We start from the raw sequence: 23,354 nt of genomic DNA, 5'->3' as shown, positions 1-23,354 counted from the left end.
CCCTGTTTATTTTCAAGTTCTTACTCAAAGACTTTTATTTTCCTTTCCTCCCTCTTTTATAACGTACTGTTCGTACTCTTCCCTGCTTTCATGCCTTCCTTCTACTTGTCCATGATTTTTCTCTGCTTCACACACCTAACTGTCTCATTTCTATCGGTTCTGGCCCTGGGTACCATCTTAGTACAAGAAATACTAAGAAATACTCACCTGAGTCACGATTTACACCTGGCTAAGTAGAAGGCATGACACTGAAGAAGAGGTCTCCTCGCCTGTTTTGTTGGCATTCTTGACCTGATTCACTTTGCTTGCTTGACCTACTAGGATCACTTGTACAAAAGTGCCAAGAAATCTCATCCCCTAGCAGATTTAGGTCTGCTTTCTGAACACATTAGAACTCAGCATCTTTTCCTATATTCCTCTGATCAAACACTCATGGTACACCTCTTCAATGCCAACCCCTGGACTAGGCAGCAAGGTTATGTATATAAATAGGGCAGAGTTCTTGCTCGGAAAATGCTCACACTCAGGCAGTGGTTGTTTCAGCTACAGCGTACCAATACATACAACTCATGAGTATCTCTGCTGATGACTAGTCCTCTCTTCCTACCCTTGCATGGCGAATTCCTATTTATTTTTTCACCTTATTCTTCAGGAATCCTTTCCGACGCCTCCTTTCTCCATTCCCAGAGTGGTTCGGTGCACTTCCTGGAGTCCCGCAGATCACGCTGAAGGTCCCCCTTTCTATCACGCTTCACCACAGTGTGCTGTAGTTGTGTCCTTCTCTAGACTAGAAGCTCCGTGAGGGTAGGAGCAGATTTCCATTATTAACTCTAAGTCTCCAGCATCCAACACAGTGGTCAGGGGCATAGGAGGCACTCAAAAAATATTCTCTGAATGAACGGCTATTTATACACATTTAGGTGTATATTTCGGAGTGTCATGACAGAATTTGAATGAAAGAAAGCATACTTCCCAGTGAAAATAAAGATGTCAGAGTAGAATAATCTCTTGGAAGTATGTTCTGATGATTATTTTGGAGAAATTTTGCCAGTTCTAATCAAAAGTACTTTTGAAATATGTTTTTAAACAACTATCAATCAAATTTGTTTAACTTCCTTTAGTGGTGTTGATTGTACCCATGAAATACTAATGAATAACTCCTTCTGACATTTAAAGACAAGCACAATGGTTAGATAAGTCTCCGATGTTACTCAGAAATACCTTTCAGCTCAGTCAGGGGAGTACCTTACCCATGAATTTAAAGCTGGAGTGAATTGTTAATCTGTCCCTCCAGAAACAATCACAACTACAAAAATTAAAGCCTGAGGAGAAGAGGAATTATCTTCTTGTAACATACTCCTGTTTTTAAATGTCCAACCGTCACAGAAAACCAAGTTTTTGTTTCTGGGTATGTTTATTGAATTGTTTTCCCCTGGCTGTACTTTCTCTTTTTAAAATTGTTTTTATTTTATTGGTTTTTTTTTTTTTCTATATTGACAAAACATTGGGAACAAAAACAAACAAACAAACAAACAAAAATTTAGTGGTTATACCACTTAGTTTGTGCTTATACCAAAAAAGAATTCATTTTAGTTCTCATTTATAATACTTTTGGAAAATATCTTCATTTCAGAGCTACCTGCTGGTACCTCTAATTTATTATCCTTTGCTTTGTGTTCTTAAAATCACTTTTTCCTCCTTCTGTGTCATAAAAATTTTCTGTGCAAACTGAGTTTTGACTAAAGCTGCTAAATTATTGAGCTAATAAAAGAGCATGCAAGTTATGAAAAGATCAGCATATTTTAAGCATAATTAAATGTAATACAAATGGCCACTAAATTAAAAATCAGCATTTTATTTATTTAGACATTGTGATTAGTCCCTGAATATTTCCTTCTCATAACCATGATATAAAAGTTTCAAAAAGCATGTTTTATAGAGGATAACATAACACAAAACAGATTTAACCAAACTGAATCAACTTCTTTAAAGACTACAGTAAATTTTCTTTGATATATGAATACTCAATACCTTATCTGTTTTCTCAAACTGGGACTAGCCTCCAATTTGTCTAAGACTTATTAGGCCCAATATCTGGAAGAAGTTTCAGCTGAACATCTGACCCAGTCCCATATTCAAGACTCTTTTCATTTTGGTGTCCAAAGCCACCTGACTTCCCAACCTGATAGAGTCTGGTATTCAATCGCCAAATGTCATCTTTCCAGTTCTATCACATGTAACCTTTGACAAAACAAAGCTGAGCTTATTATTTATTGTGGTGAAAGAAAGAATACCACTTTGATAGAGTTTTGGCTGTGTTTCAAAAGGCAAAATAAAAAATCTACCATTAACTGAAAATTCAAGTTCGGTTTAAAGTGAGTCTCTGGGAAACAAACTGAGGGTTTTGGAGGGGAAAGGGGTGGGAGGAATGGGCGAGCCTGGTGGTGGGTATTAAAGAAGACACATGCTGCATGGAGCACTGGGTGTGGTGCATAAACAATGAATCTTGGAACACTGAAAAAAATTAAACTAAGATTTTGAAAAAAATAATAAAGTGAGTCCGTGTGAAAGTCCGATTCAGGCGGATAAGGATCATGATACAACAATATGCTCATTGTCTGTGAACTCCTTTGTACCTTTCTGTAAGTTGCAGGTAACTGATGAATATGCAAACTCTGTCTCGTGTTTATTTGAGAGACACTTGGAAAAAACTGTTTGCTACTTGAAACTGGACTGGATGCTATTAGCTTGCACGAATGGTCAGCCCTTAGCAAATATGCAATTCTTCCCAGCTTTCTTCACTCTGGCTCTAGCCCTCCAATTCATGTTTCCAATTTTTCTCCCTCCTGACTTGGCATCACCAAAAATAAAAACTTGACAGCATAGATCCTTATAGAGACTCTAGGTTGCCTTGTTGCTGCTCTTTCCCTCAAGATCTGAAGAAGCACTGGGAGCTAACGCCTAATGACATGATATCAACCTTGAAGGACTCATTATCACAGCAGATCATGATTTCTCCCTGGGCAAGTCTCTGTCCAAGTCACTGAGGAAGTCCAGTGAAATGCTTTCGTCACGCATGTCCTTATGAGAGAAGTAGCCACGACTGGACAATATCACCAAGAACACTGACGTCTTACCCTCAATGAGCAGTGATGCATGATTCCTATCCACCAACTCTTGGAATCCACTGGACTGAATCTTCTCAGGCTTTAACTCCTGGTTCTTCAATTTAACCTTTTATGTCAATATTTCTCTTTCTCGTGTAAGGCATCCCTCTTTTAAGACAACTGACCTCCACAATTTTAAAAGAACTGACATGGGCCACTACCTCTCAAAAAATGATCCAATTAGTTTTTCAATTACAACTCTAGCAAGAGTCTTCACAGGAGCATTTCTTGTCCCTGGTTCACCTGACTCAGGAGATTTATAATCACCTATAGTCTCCTATAGTTTAGCAGTTAAAGATACTCCTTTGTCTTGAACGAAGAGGGGAGAGGGAACTGACAAGGTTTAATTTTACCTGATTGAGCCTTGTGCTTCTAGAAAATAGTGAAGGTTGAGAAATCCTCACAGTTTTTTGTTTTCTAAAATCCCTCATCATCTTTGTTCTAGGAAAGCAACTCACCAAAAAGAATCACCTTCTACGTCTTACTTAGGTAAGGTTTTCAGTCCACTCTTTCTCATGACTCCAATAAGATTCAAAGACGACTCCCTTGTTTGCCTGTGACAAGGCCAAAGAGACTTTCCCCTCTTGCCTGAGATTGCTGATAGAGCTAGACACGTGCTTCCCCTTTAGCCTGTTCCCAACTTCCTGTTCTTTGTCTCATAAGTGATTAGCTAAGATTAGAACTGTTTGTCCTCCTGGAACTGGCCAGACACAGAGACAACATTTCCTGTTCAGCTAATGATTGACTGTTCCCCTTATTGCAAACCAATCCCAACTCCAAATCTCGTCACCTGTACTATGTCTGCTCCTCGCTATAAGAATCTAAACAAAACCTCCCTTCGAAGTCATTCAGAACTTCTCATCTGGGGGACTTTCCCTATTGCTATAGCCTGAATGAAATAATCTTATTAACGGTCTTATTTGTTTTGTCTTACACAGTACAGAGGGGAATTCCCTGTAGGGCATGGGGGATCAGGCGCGGGTGCCATTTGCATTCTCTGTCCTTTTCACTTTCCAGACAAGTTAAAGAAATCAAGGCAAAAAGCTATCAGCTTACAGTGACATCCAGTAAGAGGGTGAGAGATACTGATACATTCTGTTGGCATGATTTCTACTTTTGAGATATGGATGGCAGGCAGTTAAATTTACAATTTACATTGTTAAAATTGTAAATATAATATTTACTCATTAGCAAAATAAAGACTGTTGTGTTATTATTATTATTTTTTAAAAATATAGTTGATTCAGTGCATGCCTGCCCATTTTAAAAAAACATCTCATCACTGTGTAGGGGACTTGGGGGAAGGGAGAAAATCACATTGGCTGAGTAGCCAATAAGAGCCAGTCTGGCCTAGACATCTAAATTCACTTAATCCTTCTAATGGCCTGTGTAAGGTAAGTATTATATTTATTTTAGGGACACAGAATCAAGGATCCTAAGTGTTAATATCCCACTCAGGATCACATATCCAGTAACAGAGTTTCAGGCTTTCTCAGTATCTAGGCACATCTTCAGAGCTAATTCTTCAGGAATCCGTAAACAATTTTACTCTAATATGTCTAGAACTCACTCCTAAAGACAAACACATATACCTATATGGTATATATCGTTAAGAACTATTAAGTATACAAAAAGATGCCCATTCATTTGCCTTTTTATTCCAAAATAGCAGATTTTTTTTTCCAGAAGTCACTTATTGCACACAACCTATTAAAAAACACTTTTCACTATTTTGAATATTCTTTGCACAAACCAGCATTCAGATTTTAAGTAAATATAAATGAGCAATTGAATCAAAACAAAAATGTTCAATTAATAACAAAACTAAGGTTTTTATTATTTGACTTATTTAACCAGAAAATATCTTCTTCTAGAACAGCTCTGTGCAAAACAAATACAGACATATTTGTATCCAGAGAATGTGGCTTTAAAGCATTGCAAAAATCCCTGAGGTCAACTATGAGAGATCATCAGGTATAACCATCTTTGAGAGACACTTCTTATTGTGTTCTTGACCATCTTTCTGGGCTTGACTCTGTGGGAGTATCTCTGTGCTCCTCTCTCCTGTCCCCAACTTTCGGTCCTATCCTGCTGCCTGTACCAAAGGAGAGCCCATTCCAGCTCTGTGAACACTAGTCCTTCACATCTATCCATAACGTTGACACTTTCATTAAATAATTAATGAGCAGGAAAAAAAAAAATCTGTCCTGTACTCCAGTGGAAGTTATATACTCACAAACTTCAACTATTTCATGGCAGGTCAGCAGTTTAGAAATTAGAAACTTTTCCAACATCAGCAAAAAGAAGGATTCCACTCTATTTGTTTGAGGCCATAATTTTCCAACCCACTTTCACTGCTTGAGTCATGCAATATGTCTTAGAGTTAGAAAAACTATAATTTAATGATTCCTGATTATGTAGGCTGAAAATTGAGTTCAGTGTGACCATTAGCTTGTTTATCTGACTTTACATAAGGCACTTTACCTTCCATCAACCACTATTTCTAATTTTCTTGTAGACATGTATACATTCCGAAAAAAATAAGCTTTTAAAGTACTACAAGTGCAGCCTTAGCAGCTTGGTAGAATGCTACCGAGTAGAGTAATCATCATAAATGGTTCATAAGCAAAGAAGGAAAACCAGTTCGGGGGCGGGGGTGGGGGGAATCAGTGCTTAAATAGATTTTAAAAAAATGCACAATTTCTAATGAGGTTCTGTGATTATTTTTAACCTTGGAAGAAAAGCATGTTTAGGTATACAAAATGTGCAAAGCAATTTAAAAATAGTTTTTCTTTCAGAAATAGTTTTTCTTTCAGAACGAATTTTCTACAATTCTAGGAAATGTTGAACTAAAGGAGTATTTTAGGACGCTACTGTGTGGCACTTAGCTATTTTAGATGCTCCTAGCGCCATCTAGTGACCACTATAGGCAATATCACCGATATCTAGCCCACACGCTTGGTCCATCCAGGAGACCTTATTCTGAAGAGGATAACGTACCCCTCCTTACATGATCAAGTATCTGAGACATTAGGAAAAAAATCACTGTGTAAACTTGATGAACACTTGGCATCCTTTGAATAGTGAAGATAGAGATCTCACTGAACATATTTACCTTTATCCTTGAAATGTTTATCAGTCTCTGGTGCAATTTTTTTCTTGAAATGTATTTTGTATACATTTCCCACTGAAGCTATAGAAGGCTCGAATACATCCTTGAGGATAAGAATTGAACCAGAGTACATGTTGTAACATAGAAAATGGGAAGATATTATTTTATTTAACTCTTTAGGACTACCATGCTGCAGTACTTTTGGTGGGAGAAAAGGGATGTTTTCTTTCCGAAAGCAGCCTGTTGGTATGCATAAATGATATTTCTGTTAGAGGATAAGCAAAGTGAAAAGGAAGGAGAAGTTGGCTTTGAAAAGATGAGGGTCCGAGAAGAGGTGCTGGATATAAAAACATTCTGGGTTTTGATTTCTAGTATCACAAACACCTTTTCTCAAGGACGTATACTGATATACAATACATGAATTTACCGAAGACAAAAATACAGAGAAGTATAAAATGCCTTCAGTTCTCTCTTAGATCAGCTCTGTCTGTCACAAAGCAGGGTATAGTGTGTGGACAGCCCTGGGCTGTTGGAGCAGCAGCGACTCCCCTGAGTGCCAAAGACCTTCCATTTGCTCCATCCCCCAGATTAGGCTGCAAGCAACATGCTATCTGATGCTATCTGATGCTATCGGATGCTATCTGATGCTATCGGATACTCTTTTAACACAAACATAGTATTTTTTTCTGGTGAAAACTTGGTCAGATGGAGACATTATGCCAACAGCTCTATAAATTTAGGCCTCTCCCCTTGTGTTAGAGGTACCCATGAGTGCCGTAAAGTAAACCGATGTGAGTTGGTAAAAGAATCCATTAGAGGCAGATATTTGTAATCCAACTCTTTGCAATACTCATGGTTTATAAAAACAAACAAACAAATGAAACTTCTGAAGAAAAGAAAGTCTAGAACTTTGGAAACCAGAGAATAATTTTTTTTAAGGTTTTTTTTTTTTTTTTTTTTTGACACGCAGAGAGAGATCACAAGTAGGTAGACAGGCAGGCAGAGAGAGAGGGGGAAGCAGGCTCCCTGCTGAGCAGAGAGCCCGATGTGGGGCTCAATGTGGGGCTCAATGTGGGGCTAGATGCGGGGTTTGATCCCAGGACTCAGAGATTATGACCTGATCTGAAGGCAGAGGCTTAACCCACTGAGCCACCGAGGCACCCCAGAGAATAATTTTTCTATTAAATAAGGTCAAGCCCTAGTACTAACATGAATTCAGCTACTGTTTGTAGCTTACAATATTTTGAATTTAAAATAATCAGGGCAAAGATCCCTTTGGAAAAGGCCTGCCATCCTGTAAATATTTAATAGCAGGCTATACCTTACCAACATGCAAAATGTTAGCGGCTTCAGGACAGTCTTTCTGTCATTTTCAGATCTGATGTTTACAATTTCTTTATCAGGGAGGATGTTGCATTCCAAAATTAGGAGTTAACAAAATAAAAATATTTCAGAAATGAGCTACTAACTCATGATAATGTATTGCAAGGTGACAGTGACAAGGAAGGCAAATTTGAAGTGGGAGGGACTGAGTTTCTGCTGGGAAGCACCAGGGGATAAGTGGCAGAAAGGGACCACAGAGGATTCCAAGATACAGTTCACCTGCTCACAATATTCTCCACGAGCAGAGATTTTATGCACATCATTATTAAAGTGAGTGAACTGGGCTCATGCCCTTTGATTGGGTCCTTTCATAATGCACCGCTTTTGGCCAGAGTCCTATTCATATTTAAGTTTGTAATGCTACAGCCATGGTAAACTACGTACGATTTGCATTGCAAGCTTAACATGTCAAAAAATATGACATGACTTTCATAAATATTTACTCCCACTTTTCTGCCAGACTAATGTTGTCGATCAACACAGACAAGCTAAAATATCCACTGCTGGGGCCGAGGGCAGTCCTGCACAAGATGGGCCCCTTTGGCATGAAGATTACTCTGACCTGAAGGCAATCAAGACCCTACCGGCTCCAGATACACTTTTGCCCCTCGCTCAACTACATCGACGAATCAAAATTGGGCATCTTTCCTGGAATTACGGTTACTAGCAGAGATAAATTTCATCTGAATAACCCATCTACTTGGTAGGGCAAACAGCTAATTGCTGAACATCCCCCCCATGAGATGCATCCCTTTTCTCTGAAGTTCAGACCCCTGCTCTGTTCTCCTAAGTTCAGGATGACATGTATACCTCATCTTGCCGGTCTTTGGAATTTCCATGTCTGTGTGGATTCCCCAAACACACCCTATTAAATCTGATTTTCTCCTGTTAATGTGTCTCACATCCATGTGATGCTTAGTCCAGTTCGAAGGACTTTGAACGGGACAGAAATTCTTACTCCCAGACCCCACAAATACCCTTGTCCTATTCACAGTCAGAACCAGCAGCACAAGTCCCACTGCACAGTGAAAATGTATGTCCCTTTGCTCAAAAATGATTCAGAATTTCAAGATAGAAACAACAGTGCATTAACCCAAGAGTGGAGCCCTCCTGAGTGCAGGGTCCCTTGAGACTGAACAGGTCACACACCTTGATGTGACTGGTTGGGGAGAAATCGGACCCGTGCATGGTCTGCTGTGGTGATGAGTCCTTCAAGGCTGATATCATATCATTTGGCTTTAGCTCACAGAGCTCCTTCAGATCCGGAGGGAAACAGGCAGCAACAAGGCAACCTCCATAAGAATCTGTGCAGTTAGAGTTTTGTTCTCAGTGATGCCAAGTCAGGGGGGAGGAAGAAAAGCTGGGAACATTAATTGGAGGCCTGTAGTGAGATAGTGAAGAAGACTGAAAGCATTGCAAGTTTGGTAAGGGTTGACCGTTCGTGCGAACTGATAGCATCCAATCCGGTCTACAGATAGGTAACAGAACCAGTTTTCCCACAATGGAGGAGGAAGTCAATTAAGTCTCAAACAAACACAAGACAGAGTTTCCGTATCCATCAGTTAACCTGCAATTTATAAAGAGGTACAAACAGTTCAAAGACAATGAGCAGGAACAGAAGCTGCTGACCCAGAAAGGTGTGAAGGTGTGTATAGTTTTCTACTGAGATAAAATTTTTATCTACAGTCACCAACCCTTGGTGAAAGGTAATTTCTCTCTCTCTCTCTCTCTCTCTATCTCTCTCTCTCTCTCTCACACACACACACACAGGATTATTCTTGTTCACAATAATAGTGATCTCATCTTTATTATACTTGGCCATTTATTCACATAGGGCAATAGGATGGTAATTTACCATACGGACCTTAAATATGCTTTGCTAGAAGTTACCATTAGGAACTTGATTTGACGTTTAACTAGGTTCTAGGTAGTAACATCAACTCTCTTCTCACTTTTAAAAAATAGTTTTTATTTTAGAGAATGTTTTATATTTAAGACGATAATCCAGAACTACCTTATACTATGCTCCCAGTTTCCCCTATTAGTTAGCATTTTACATCACTATGGTATGTTTGTTACAATTAATTAGCCAGTTACCTGCTGTCCATACTTCCTTCAGATTTCCTTAGTTTTTACCTGCTGCCCTTTTTCTTTTCAAGGACCCCAGTGAGGACACCATATTACATTAAGGCACCATGTCTCCTTGGGCTCGTCTTAGCTGCAAGACTCGCTTAGATCTCCCCTGTTTTGATGATCTTGACATTTCTTGAGAAGTCCTGGCCAGGTATTTTTGTAGGGTATGTCTCTAATGGAACTTGCCTGATGATCTTCTCATGATTAGACTGGAGTTATGTGTCTTGGGGAGGAAAACCACAGAGGCGAAGTGCCATTTTCACTACCTCATATCAAAGTACATGTCAGGGGTACAACACAATTTATTTCTACTGATGTTGACCTTGATCACCTGGCCTAGTTAGTGTTGTGAGCTTCCTGAACTGTAAAGTTTTGTGGTTTTTCCCCTGCTTTCGTATTGTACTCTTTAGAAACAAGTCATCACTAGGTGCAGCCCACACTTAAAGAGTGAAGAGTTATACCCCTTCCTTGAGGGTCAGGTATCTACATACATTATTTGGAATTCTTCTGTATGGGAAATTTGCCTTTTCATCCCCATCTATTAATTTATTCGATCATTTATGCCTATCAGTTTGGACTCACAGATATTTATCTTGTATTTTGGGTTACAATTCAATGTGTTTAAAAAAATTCCATTTTGTTCCTTAAATTTTTCCAGTTTTGATCACTGGGAGCTTTTTCAGTTTTCTCCTTTGCTCATTTTGCATCCCCCCATCAGTGTTGGTTTTTTTTTTTTTCTTCTTCTTCTTGTTTTTGTACATTTTCATATCTTCTGCAACTACAAGATCCTCTGCGGATCTCTCCCATGCTGGGAGAGATCCTTCCTACTGTTCCACAAGTGGCCTCCACTAGCCCAGGAGGACGGGAGTAATGGCGACAAGTCCTGACTTTCCATTCCTCTGCCCTAGCCCAGTGGGGAGAGGGAGGCACTTCATCACTGTGGGATCAGAGTGCAAGTCTAGGCTCCCCTCTTGGCCTTTGTCAGCATGGCTGGTGATGGAGTCAAAGTTTTTTCTCTGGCATCTGACTGAAATCAAGTGGCTATTGTCTAAAAATTTTTTTGTCTTTCTAGGATATTCCTTTCATGGTCTTTGGGCTGGAAGAACATGCTTCTAGTTGTTATCTATTTATTTCGTCTGAACCTATTGGCATTTTCAGGTAACTAGCTTCTTCACCTGTAAGTCCAGGGATATATGAGGCATTCCCTATCCCCTCAAAAAACCACCCAGAAAACAGGAAAACCGCAGGGAACTCATCATCATACTGTTCTTTGTATCCTGAGGTGCTTATCTGGTCTGCCTTCTCTCAACCTTTCAGAGTTTTCTTAACGTTTGTTTTACAACTAATGAGCAGGGGTTTTAATTGTTTTTAGCAGGGGGAAAATGTACACTTCATCTTTACGAAGTGGAAGTCCCACACTTGCTTCTTCAAAGTCCTTTTTGGAAGTAATAATCAACCTTAGTATCATTTCAGGAAGTTACTTTGCTGTAAGTGGCCAGTGCCACTTACACTTACACTTACACTTACACTTACTAGTGCGGGACGATCTGAGGGCTTATTCATGTGCGTGTCCTGTGATGGGACTGGATGAGCCCGAGACTGGGTTCACTAGGAAATGGAAAGTGTGCCTATGGCCTCTCCAAGTGGTTTTGGCTTCTCAGTAAATGGCAGTTGGGTTCTGAGGGGAAATGTAACAAAAGGGAGTGTGACCATTGCCTCAAACTCTCAACTATGCAAGTAAATTGATGATTATCCTTGCTCACTACCTTCATGGATATGTGAAGGAATTTCTCTGTGACATAAGTGCAGGAATGGGCTAGCTGGATCATAAGTTCTCTGAGTACTGCCAAGTTATTAATCCTGAAATATATACCCAAGTATAGACCCACTAAAGATCCAGCGACTTCCCACTTCTCCACATCATTCCCAACATTTAGAATTTCTTGTACTCCATTTTGCCAACCTGGAAGGTATAAAATAGTATGTTAGTGTTAATTCAATTTCATTAATATGACCACTGGTCAGTTTAAGCCTCTATCTTGTTTCCTTTTTTTCTGATTGATTTATACAAGTTTCCTATGTATTCAGATATTTATCTATGTATTAGATATAAAATCTTTTTATTGGTTTAAACTTTGCTATATTCCTTTAGCTTTCTGTTCTATATTAACCTTGTCTAACCATAATATCGATGCAATCAAATTTTTCATTTTACTATTTATGTGTTTTCAGAAGCTTTCCTGTATTCCTGGTTCATAAAGATATCTCCTATATTTTCTCTAATTTATTTAAGTTTTAACCCAACTAGTTAAGTCTTTGACTTGTGGCATTCACTTTAAATGTCATGCCTCATTTTATTCCATATGGTGAGCTACTTTTTTTTTTCCAGCATAACAGTATTCATTATTTTTGCACCACACCCAGTGCTCCATGCAATCCATGCCCTCTCTAATACCCACCACCTGGTTCCCCCAACCTCCCACGCCCCGCCACTTCAAAGCCCTCAGATTGTTTTTCAGAGCCCATAGTCTCTCATGGTTCACCTCCCCCTTCCAATTTCCCCCAACTACTTTTTCTGTTAGATCTTTATAAACATTTTTTACACAGTACTAAGTTCGAAATATGTGTCATACATATGAGATGATGTTTTCTACTTAACAGTATTTTTTAAATAAGAAGTAATTGTCTCTAGGGACGCCTGGGTGGCTCAGTTGGTTAAGCGGCTGCCTTCGGCTCAGGTCATGATCCCAGCGTCCTGGGATCGAGTCCCACATCGGGCTCCTTGCTTGGCAGGGAGCCTGCTTCTCCCTCTGCCTCTGCCTGCCACTCTGTCTGCCTGTGCTTGCTCTCGCTTCTCTCTTTATGACAAATAAATAAATAAAATCTTTAAAAAAAAAGAAGTAATTGTCTCTATACATTGATAATATCTATAAATTTCTAGGTATTTTTTTCATGTGTTTGCTAGATACTTGCACATTTTACTAGTTGAGATGATCTTCTGAAATGCAACTGCACAAATGGTGGCAAGTGAGATAGCGTTTGGTTGCTAAAGAAGATTCATAGGTTCCAAAATGTCCAAGCTTCTGGCTTTATGGTTTATTGCAGGGAAAAGATGCAATAAGCCAACAGCATTAAATAAGGTCATGCATCTGAACCAAAGTGGTTCAGAGACTGGGAGAGAGACTGGGAACAACTTTCAGTTGTCCTCTCTCTGCAAGGCTGTACCAAAACGCACTTTTTCATAATCCCTATCAAAACCACATCAGCATTTTTTACAGAGCTAGAACAAAAAATTCTAAAATGTATATGGAAGCAGAAAAGACCCTGAACAGCCAAAGTAATGTCAAAAAAGAAAACCAAACTGGAGGCATCACTAATCTGGACTTTAAACTATATTACAAAGCTGTAATCATGGAGACATTATGATACTGGCACAAAAACAGACACATAGACCAATGGAAGAAAATAGAGAGACCAGTTATGGACTTGCAACTCATGATCCACTAACTTTCAACAAATCAGGAAAGAATATCCAATGGAAAAAAGACCATCTCTTCAACAATGGTGTTGGGAAAACTGGACAGCAACATGAAGAAGAATAAAACTGGACTATTTTCTTATGCCATACACTAAAATAAATTCAAATGGATGAAAGACCTAAATATGAGACAGGAGTCCATGGAAATCCTAGAGAAAAACAAAAGAAGCAATCTCTTTGACCTTAGCCACAGCAACTTTTGCTAGACATGTCTTCAAAGTCAAGGAAAACAAAAGCAAGAATGAACTATTGGTATTACAATAAGATAAAAAACTTCTGCAGAGTGAAGGAAAGAATCAAAAAACTAAATTCTACAGAATGGGAGCAGGTATTTGCAAATGATGAATCAGATAAAGGGCTAGTATTCAAAATCTATTCAGAACTTATCAAACTCAACACCCAAAGAACAAAAAAATCCAATCAAGAAATGGGCAGAAGACATGAACAGACATTTCTGCAAAAAAGATGTCCAGATGGCCAACAGACACATGAAAAAGTGTTCCACATCACTTGGCATCAGGGAAGTACAAATCAAAACCACAATGAGATACACTTCACACCAGTCAGAATAGATAAATTACCAACTTTGGAAACAATAAATATTGGCAAAGATGCAGTGAAAGGGGAACACTCTTACACTGTTGATGGGAATGCAAACTGGTGCAGCCACTCTGGAAAACAGTATGGAGGTTCCTCAAAAAATTAAAAATAGAACTACCTTATGATCCAACAATTACACTACTAGGTATTTATCCAAATGATAAAAAATAGTGATTCGAAGGAGCACATGCACACCAATGTTTGTAGAAGCAATGTCCACAATAGCCAAAATACAGAAAGAGCCCAGATGTCTATCAACTGATGAATGGATAAAGAAGATATGGTATATATATATATAAAATATATATATATATATATATATATATATATATATAAAGAGAGAGAGAGAGAGAGAGAGAGAGAACGGACTATTAGTCAGCAATCAAAAAAAATGGACTCTTGCCATTTGCAACAATATGGATGGAACTAGAGTGTATTATGCTAAATAACATAAGTCAGTCAGAGAAAGACAAATACCATATGATTTCACTCATGTGGAATTTAAGAAACAAACCATAAGAGACTTTTAACTATAGAGAACAAATTGAAGATTGCTGGAGGGGATATGGGCAGGGGAATAGGGTAAACGAGAGAAGAGAATTAAGGAGGGCATGTATTGTGGTGAGTGTTGGGTGTTATATGATGAATCACGAAATTCTACCTCTGAAACTAATAATACATTATATGTTAATTAACTAGAATTTAAATAAAATCTTGAAAGAAAATAAATGCATTTTTTCTTTCTGATCAGGAATGACCAATATGTGCATTTTGTGCAATATGTGCAATATGTACCTCAGAAAGAGGAGACTAAATGGAGTCTAGGCTGGTCACACAGACAGATTTTTCTGTGTTACCAATGACAGACCCTTTTTGGGGGGTCTCAACAAGCATAGGCATAAATCACCAATTTCACCATTTATCAAAAAATGATATTGATCAGTTTGTACACACTTTCCTCAAATTCATGATCACAAAGCAACACTGTTAATCAGTAAAATGCATACCTTGCCTGGGGATCAGTGATGTACAGGTAATTGGGTAAAATAGCTCAACAGAACCTTTGGGAAACCTGCTTAAGGTAGTAGATGACTCATGGCTTCACGTAAACTCAGCACTGTTCACCCACACCCATCCCTCCCCAGCCTTATTCCATCAAGCAGAGCAGAAACTACCAAGATGCTTGGACAGGGACGGTAACAGGTGGCAGCAGAGGTCATCAGGTATCTGTACCAGTAGCGCGTTAAGCAACTAAGGCAGTCCAGTGTTCTACTGGACAACTTGAGAAAGATAATATCAAGGACTCTCTAAGAGAAAATGGGCAGTATATGGCAACAGAGAGGAAAAGACTAATGATTTAAGACTATACATGGGCTAGTCAAATTCCTATGTTCTTCAGTTTTAAAATATTCTATCGCAATTTAATGTTTTACTTTGTAGATGTTTCATTTTATATTCCACTAAAGAGGCATATTGAAGTGATTAAAACATATTTTTGGAATTCTTTTCCAGAGACAATGTGATTTCCAAAACCAAAATAACTTCTTTAATTCTATAGCAAATATTCAAATCTCTAATATAAACAATCTAGTAGAGTTGAAAATGTTGATAGAGTTTCAAATCTGGTAGAGTTGAAAAAAGATGTGGCTGGTTTCAAGAGATTCATCTCTGCTACTTCTTGTTTTGGTCTAATTACTTGATTATTTGTAGTACAATTAGATGAGTTTACTGAGTAACTACCATGTACACAGCACTTTGCTAGCAATGTAGTGAATCCCCATTTAGGTCTAGTATGTAATAGCAAGTCTTCTTTTAAAAAGCTTATACTCCAATAGTATATCTTTTCCCCTTTTTATTTATTTTTTAAATTAACATATAATGAATGTATTATTTGTTTTAGGAGTACAGGTCTGTGATTCATCATCAGTCCTAAACAATTCACAGTGTTCACCATAGCATATACCCTCCCCAATGTCTATCACTCAGCTATCCCATTCCCCCACCCCCTTCACTCTAGCAACCCTCCGTTTGTTTCCTGAAATTAAAAGTCTCTTACGGTTTGTTTCCCTCTCTGGTTTCCTCTTGTTTCATTTTTTCCTCTCTTCCGCTATGATCTTCTGCCTTGTTTCTCAAATTCCTTGTATCAGTGAGATCATATCATAATTGTTTTTCTCTGAATGACTTATTTCATTTAGCATAATACCCTCTAGTTTCATCCATATCTTTGCAAATGGCAAGAATTCATTTTTTTTGATAGCTGCATAATCCTATACTCTTACACTCTACACTCTTAAAGAGTTTATCTCTGCATACCGTAGAGATGTAAATGACTTGGGCACAATCATATGACAAAGCAGAGTAGAGTAAGTGCAAAAAAAGGGAAATAGAGTGTTACAAATTTTAAAGAAGAGAAAAAGGAAGGGAACATTTATTGAGTATGTACTACATGCCACGTTTCTTTCCAAATAATATAACAGAATTTTGGCATTCCCTCTAAAAACAGCACTATCTGATATGTTTAATTTTAACTAATTATTAAACTTAAATAGGGCCATTTGGTTTGAGACCTAATTTTAAGGCTCAATATTTTGTTCCGTCTCAACATGTTGTAGAACCAAGAGGACTCTGAATGATCTAACTGCAAGTTCTCCTCCCTACTCTACTACTGTGAATAAGGTCTCCTACTCAACCATCCTTATCAAGAGAACCAGGTGCCCTTTTTGCTTTTCTCCAAGTAGGGATTTAAGTTCCCTGCCAACCCATGCAAGCATTCAAACAAGCCAATTGCATTCTCCCACCAGCACTCCTTGGTGTCAGTCTTGATATTACAAAGGCAGCCAGCTACAGCCTCTGCTGATTCACCCTCTTCCTGAGTGCAACCGTGGCCCTGTGTGGTGTATGATTCCCTGCTCCCCCAGGCTGTGAGTATGCATGATAAACAAACTGCTGTTAATGTCATCCATCCAGTGTTGGATGTCATATATCTGGTCATCTCATAACCATAGGGTGGGAGTCCCTTCCTCATCAACTTGGTGATTAGGGGGTAATTAAAAACAGGTCATGAGTAATTAAAAGTAATAGGCAATTTAACATAAACTTGACAATTTAGCAATTGCTTAAAAATCTGTAGAATTTTCTTAATTAAAAAGCAAAAACAAGGGAGCCTGTGTGGCTCAGTGTGTTAAGTGTTTGCCTTTGGCTCAGGTCACGATCCCAGAGTTCTGGGATCAAGTCCTGCATCAGGCTCCCTGCTCAGTGAGGAGTCTGTTTCTCCCTCTGCCCCTCCCCCGACTTGTGCATGCTCTCTCTCTCTGTGTCAAATAAATAAAATCTTAAAATATAAAAATATAAACACAACAAACAAAAACAAAAAACAAAGAGTGAATTCCTTAAATATGTAAGAAATTCCTAATCTTAGTTTGTACTTATGTCTCTAATATTATTTTCTACAGCAAGAGTCTACCTCCATCTGTTCTAAATCATTTATATTGTTTTTTTTTAACTCTATGTGGTGATAAATATCTATGATTTTACTTTCTGTTGTGTCATCTGTCTGGTAAAATATCTCTCTTATCTCCTGTTCAACTCCTAAAAAATTAACTCCACATCTTCTCAACAATGAGGCTTTCCTATATACCCCACCAAAAACTATCTTTATGCCTTCCTTTATACCCTCACTGCATGGTTTACACATCACTTAAAGCCCATATTACTCCAGAAAGCAATTATTTGTTTATACACTTTTCTCTCTCATTAGCTGAAACCAGCTTGAGGATAAGGTTGGTCATTTTCTTATTAATGATTATGCTTCCTAGAAACTTAACCATAGTGGTTAGCATCAGATGATACCAGTGTTGCAAAATTCTAGTTCGGTAAGTGCTGTTGAATGAATGAATTGTACACAATTACAATGTGTAATTGTGTCTAGCCAACATGGATATTAGAACCACAAAACACTATGCAAAGAAATGATTCAATTTCTGCTTTTCTTTCCTTGACCTTTCTAATGATCTGAGTAATGGGAGGCTTAAGTGTCATCCAGGTAGAGAAAACTCAGATCTCCAGCCATTTCATGGCATCTGATGGTCACCACTGAGTTGTAATGGATCCTGTGGTCTTTGGGCATTGGCCTCCATACCTGATATGTTGAGACGATTTCAGTCCCAATATAGCCTCATATATGTCTGATGAATTACTCTGCATTTTTTTTCATCCTCTAATTAGACTCTTGTGCTTTCTGCATCTTTTATGCTTTTTTGTTTGTTTGTTTGTTTGTTTGTTTTTTAGGAGCCAAGAAATCTTTGACTGTTCTCCCTGCTCACCTCTAAGTTATGCAGACTAAGGCCTTCACTGGGTACCACACTTATTATCCCTAGGGACTGTTACTCTCACACCATGCTTCTACTCTCTTGGGTTAAACCCAGAAAACAAAATACACGTTTTCTGTTTTGGATTGCCTAAGCCTATCTAGAAACTAAGGATTCTCTCTACCATTCTGATCACTCATTTTAAAGTCCCAATCAATGCCATCTTTTCAGGTAAACTTTTCCTAGAGGGACGATAACACTGTTCGTACCTGAATGTGAAGGGATCTATTCTTCTGAACTTCTGTTTTGTTACCTGGCTATCTAGTTGGCATTTATCACATACAGCTGTGAAATATATATAGGCATTTGTTTTTCCCAACTATATCATTTACTATATATTTGATTTAGCTTTCCAGCTATAGCCTAAGCTTCCCCTCCTCATTTTGGAAAGGTTTTTTAAAGTAAGTGAAAACTGCCCAACAAATGTTATTATTCTTAAAAAAATTACATATACTCTGATTATGGTATATTATTTCTATAATCTTCTATTGATCTGTCACCGTAAATTTAATATAGTAGCTGTTTAATGAATGGTTTCCTGGCTAACAAGAAACAGCAAACTTTATACAAAATCATGTTTTTATTGCAAGTTAAACTCTACTAGAGCAATAAAAATTTCCAAACACCAAAAACCATTCTTCAACTCTAGCTATGGCCCACTTATTTCAAACAATACTTAATATAATAGCATTCTAGTATGACAATAGGATTGAGACAATCCCTTGGAGTTCATGCTAATTAGGTTTGCAGATGGCTTTAAATCTTTTCAATTTTTTTCTTATTTAAATTTAAACACAATGGGGAAATGGATTAGATATTGCATGCCAGTTAACTCAGCTACATTGTAAAACAAGTATAATATCAAATTATACATGTCATCTATCCATGGGCTTACTCAACTGTAGGAAAGTGGTCTTATGATTTGTCAAACAAGATCAACTGAAAAGATTTAATCCAACCAATTCAATATTTGGTGAGTGATAAAAAGTGACATGTGTTTGCCTAAAGAAAGACCTAAATGCCTGGACAAACAGATATGCCTCTAGAAATATAAAGGTTTTGTTTTTCTTTTGTTCAGATTGTGCCAAGTAGGAATATTGTCCCCATTACTGTGAACGTTTTATTATCATGTCTTAACAGGAGTGCTCTGGTTGAGAAAGCTCTTTTCATTCTAAGTTTCTTGTTCCCCATGGACTCTAAGTTTCTTATTCTTAGTTTCAGTGCAGAACTGATTTTTTTTTCTCTCTCTTGAAATGTTTGATAAAATTTCTATGTGGACCATTCTGAGTTATCGGAGCATAAAAATGATAATTTTTTTCATCAGATAGACAATTTTCCAGGTGCCTTGGGGATAGATAAGAATTTATTTTGAAAAGTCAAACATTCTTCTGAATACAATTACTCAAGAGAAACAAATTCATCAGAAGTAAGACCAATGAAATAAATGAATGGTAGACAGAAAGTTGGAAGATATATAGAATCAGAAACATTATAAGTAGTTGAATCAACGAGTTCTCTTCTTTAGTGTGTGGAAGAGAATTAGCAATCAGTGACTTTGTGGCTGGGCTGTTATTCCATTTCCAATAGGTGCTTTTCTACAGCCTCAATATCCTTGGGACCAAGTCCTGTCTTTGTGCAAACTCTCTTATCAGAAAAGACAGTAAAATTGGGTACAAGGATTTAAGAATGTTCCTCAAGGCTCAGTGCCCCCTCCTCTACTACCTTTATGTAGATCTCAGAAAGTCCCAAGTACAATGGCACTGTACCCAGAGATTTGTCATTGCGCCTCAACAGCGAAATCTTAGTTTGTTGCCCTGGCTTTCCTTTACCAGTTCTGTTCTTGCCCTGAGATTCCAACATCTGAGGTTATCCAAAAGAGTAACTTATTTTTTAAAACCGCTTTGTTGAGGTATGATTGACATGTGATACATACACAAATCTTTCTGCCTTCTAAAAAGAAGCATAAATGCATCACTTTGTCCTTGAAATTAAGCCCTGGTGTTGGAAGGAGAAGCAATCTAACATACTGTAGAATGCATTTAAGACTTGGATTTGAATTCTGACTGCTGGGTTTAGCTATGTGATCTTAGGCAGATTTTTGGAGTCTCTGAAAAAGCTAGTTTCCTCATCAGCACGATGAGAATTTTGAACTTTGAAGGCTGTTTTGAAGATTAAAGATGTATGTAAAACCTGGCGGTTGGTAGCTCTTTCACAAATACTGCTATTAATGTCACTGTTATCTTGAGTTTCAAAGAGAACTCTGGTAAAAGGGCTCTGGCTTCCTTGAGAGAGAAGCATTCTACTGTCCTGATGCCCTTGCATTGTTTGAAGTCTTTGCCTTACAAAGAATTTACTGATTTATTAGAGACAATGTGCGGTATCATGAAAGGAGCACCCAATTTGGAATCAAGGGACATAAATCTTCCCCCTCCTCTCTTGCTAATAAATCTCTGTAACCCTGGGCAGGTCCCTTAAATTTGTGGGCTACACTTTCCTCATCCATAATAAAATGAAGGCAGGTGGATACAGGATCCAAGGTCCCTTTTAAAATTTTGTGATCCCGAGATTTTTTGAAGAACTCTTGCCAGACCAGGGGAGTCAGTGAAAGTAGGTAAGAGGAACACAGGGGAGAAGCTCCCTGAGGTATATTTTCCAGGATAATCTGAAAGCAAGCAAGCAAGCAAGCAAGCAAGAAAGAAAGAAAGAAAGAGAGAGAGAAAATCCTATGATTAAAGCTAAGTTCAACAAGAGAAACACAGTCATTGCTCTTTTAATGTATTTGGGAAATTCGGATTCTCACAGGATATTTTACAGAGCTCATTGGCATTAAAACCCCTGATGCATATAAATTACATGTTTCTAAGATTGCTTCTAAGGGCACTGAGAGCCCCAGATCTTTGAAACAGAGAGCATTAGATGGAAAGAAGGAAGAAAAGATGTTACGAGGGTAAGAGGGATTCAATTGGTTGGGGTCAAGGTGGTTAATGACACTATTTTTTCCTTCCTTTTGTACTTATGACCTCTACATTAGAGACATCTATTTTTCAGGAAAGAGATTATTTTCATTATGATTCTGAGACATGTGCAAAGAGCTACTTCCAGCTGAGAGAGACTTACCAGTGCCCCTGCTGGGAGACAGAGCATTGAGATATGTGCTGTAATTTCACCCCTGTGGAACCAGGAAGTCTGGCAAGATGACTGGCTTCTGACCAGCCTACTACCGCACACGTTGCTGGCCCGAGGAGCCGCTGCTGCCTCAGTGAAAACAGATCCCGCTTTCATCTTTCACCCTCAATAGTAATGGACATTGTAATGGACATCGTACCTATGACTCACCGAAACTCAGCAATCTGGCTAATGCAACTATCTCCTTTATCTCCTATTTTATAGCAAACTGCAGAGGATTTGAGAGTTGCACTATTAAAAAAAAAAAGTACATTGGCATAACAGCTATTGTAAACAGTTTGGTCAATTTTTATTGTTGAAATACACTTTCTATTGATGATCTTTGGGGAAACATAGAAAGCATAAGCAAGAAAATAAAAGCCACCTATAATAGAATCTTCCTGAAATAGCCTATTGATAATATTTTATGTGCATCCCTTCAGTCTTTTTTATGTGCATGTATATGGTCTCCCAAATTGGGATAATATGCCTATTATTTGACATTAAAAATAATTAAGATAATATCATGAAAGTTTTCCATAACACTACATGTTCTTTGGGAATTTGGTTGTAGGGATGAGGTAAGAGTGGAAGGGACAAAGAGAAAAAAATGGAAGTGGTGAGAGATGAATGGGGAAGTCTCCTTGGACTGGTTATAAAGTAGTGAGGACTTGTAGGCCATGCTCCTGCAGGTTAAGACATGGGAAGTTACTCTATAACATGAAGGGAAGTCACTGAACCCACCTCCCTAAAACATGAGATACTCGAGATTCATTTATCCATCCTAAAGGGTGGAAGTGGAGAAGAACAAGCATGGACTTTGGACTCAGCCATTTGGGATTTGATTTTGCCTCCTGAACTTAACGGAGAATACCAAGACAAGTTGTGTCATACCTTGGTATCCTCATCTGTGGAATGAAAGCAATCAGATACAGCCTATATATAAGATTAGATGAGATAATACATGGAAACGTTGTGTTTCTGTGCTGGCATGTATTAGGTACTCATTAGATTGTTCCATTCTTATTTTCCAAGTTAGATTGTAGAGGGAAAGATCATCTGCTTTCCCAAAAAAGAAATTCAGTCACATTAGTGGGTTTGTCAAGGATACTATTTCTTAGAAATGAGGACAACTTTTTGTGTATTTATCATTTCCCTTATATAGAGTTGTTCACAGAATTGGGGGGTTGAGATTTCTTCCATCAGTTTTAGCCACCAATCAAATACCAAGTAACAAGTATAAGAACTTAGTTTAGAGAGGAAAATAATGGATTTGGTGAAGCCAATGTCCCTTGAAGATCTTTCCCCAAGATGACACGACGGTCCCTCAGTGCATCCATCCTCTCCAGGGCTTTCTGCCCATTTTTCTTTGTTTTTCCTCTTCCTCATTCAGCTCCCACTGTTGCCTGCCTCCTGACCATGAAGCTCCATTATTAATACACCCTCCTTTAGTCTCATCCTCCTTCCCTACCATAAGATCCCCTAACTCCTGCTTGTCTGCGTTTGCTTTTGGCTCTGCCCATTGCTAGCTGCATGACATGGTAAAATGTGGAAGACAATAATACTACCTATATGTAGTATAGTGTATATGGATACCTATATATAGGTATATATAGGTTTATATATAGGTATCCATATACACATATATTCCTTATACAATACCTTGTACTGTAAAATTCAGGACTGCTATATTGATTCACTAAATTAAGATATTATCAAGCACTTATAAAAGTAACTGATAATAGTAAACAACTATATATTAGTTATGATTTTTCTTATTTTGTATAAAAATAAAAATAGCTGTGAATCAAACCTGTATCGAATGAGATATTATATCTAAAAGCACTTAATCTTGGGATGCCTGGGTGGCCCAGCTGGTTAAGTGTCTG

The 23,354-nt window shown here is 38.1% G+C and overlaps 1 protein-coding gene and 1 long non-coding RNA gene across 2 annotated transcripts in view; one reads left to right on the top strand and one right to left on the bottom strand.

Annotated features, from left to right (window-relative positions):
- The window catches only part of FAM3C (FAM3 metabolism regulating signaling molecule C), a 193,833-nt gene that overhangs the window by 148,697 nt on the left and 21,782 nt on the right, over nt 1-23,354 (bottom strand). The gene's annotated exons all lie outside the window — the stretch shown is intronic.
- On the top strand, nt 16,751-21,858 carry LOC309845150. The gene is made up of 2 exons (XR_014301074.1): nt 16,751-16,854; nt 21,349-21,858. It is a non-coding gene; the product is annotated as an uncharacterized lncRNA (long non-coding RNA).

The sequence above is a fragment of the Mustela nivalis genome, assembly GCF_964662115.1.
Source record: "Mustela nivalis genome assembly, chromosome: 12".
NCBI classification, from domain to species: domain Eukaryota; kingdom Metazoa; phylum Chordata; class Mammalia; order Carnivora; family Mustelidae; genus Mustela; species Mustela nivalis.
Note: the sequence above shows the minus strand (reverse complement) of the source record. Positions and strands in the feature narration are given on the sequence as shown.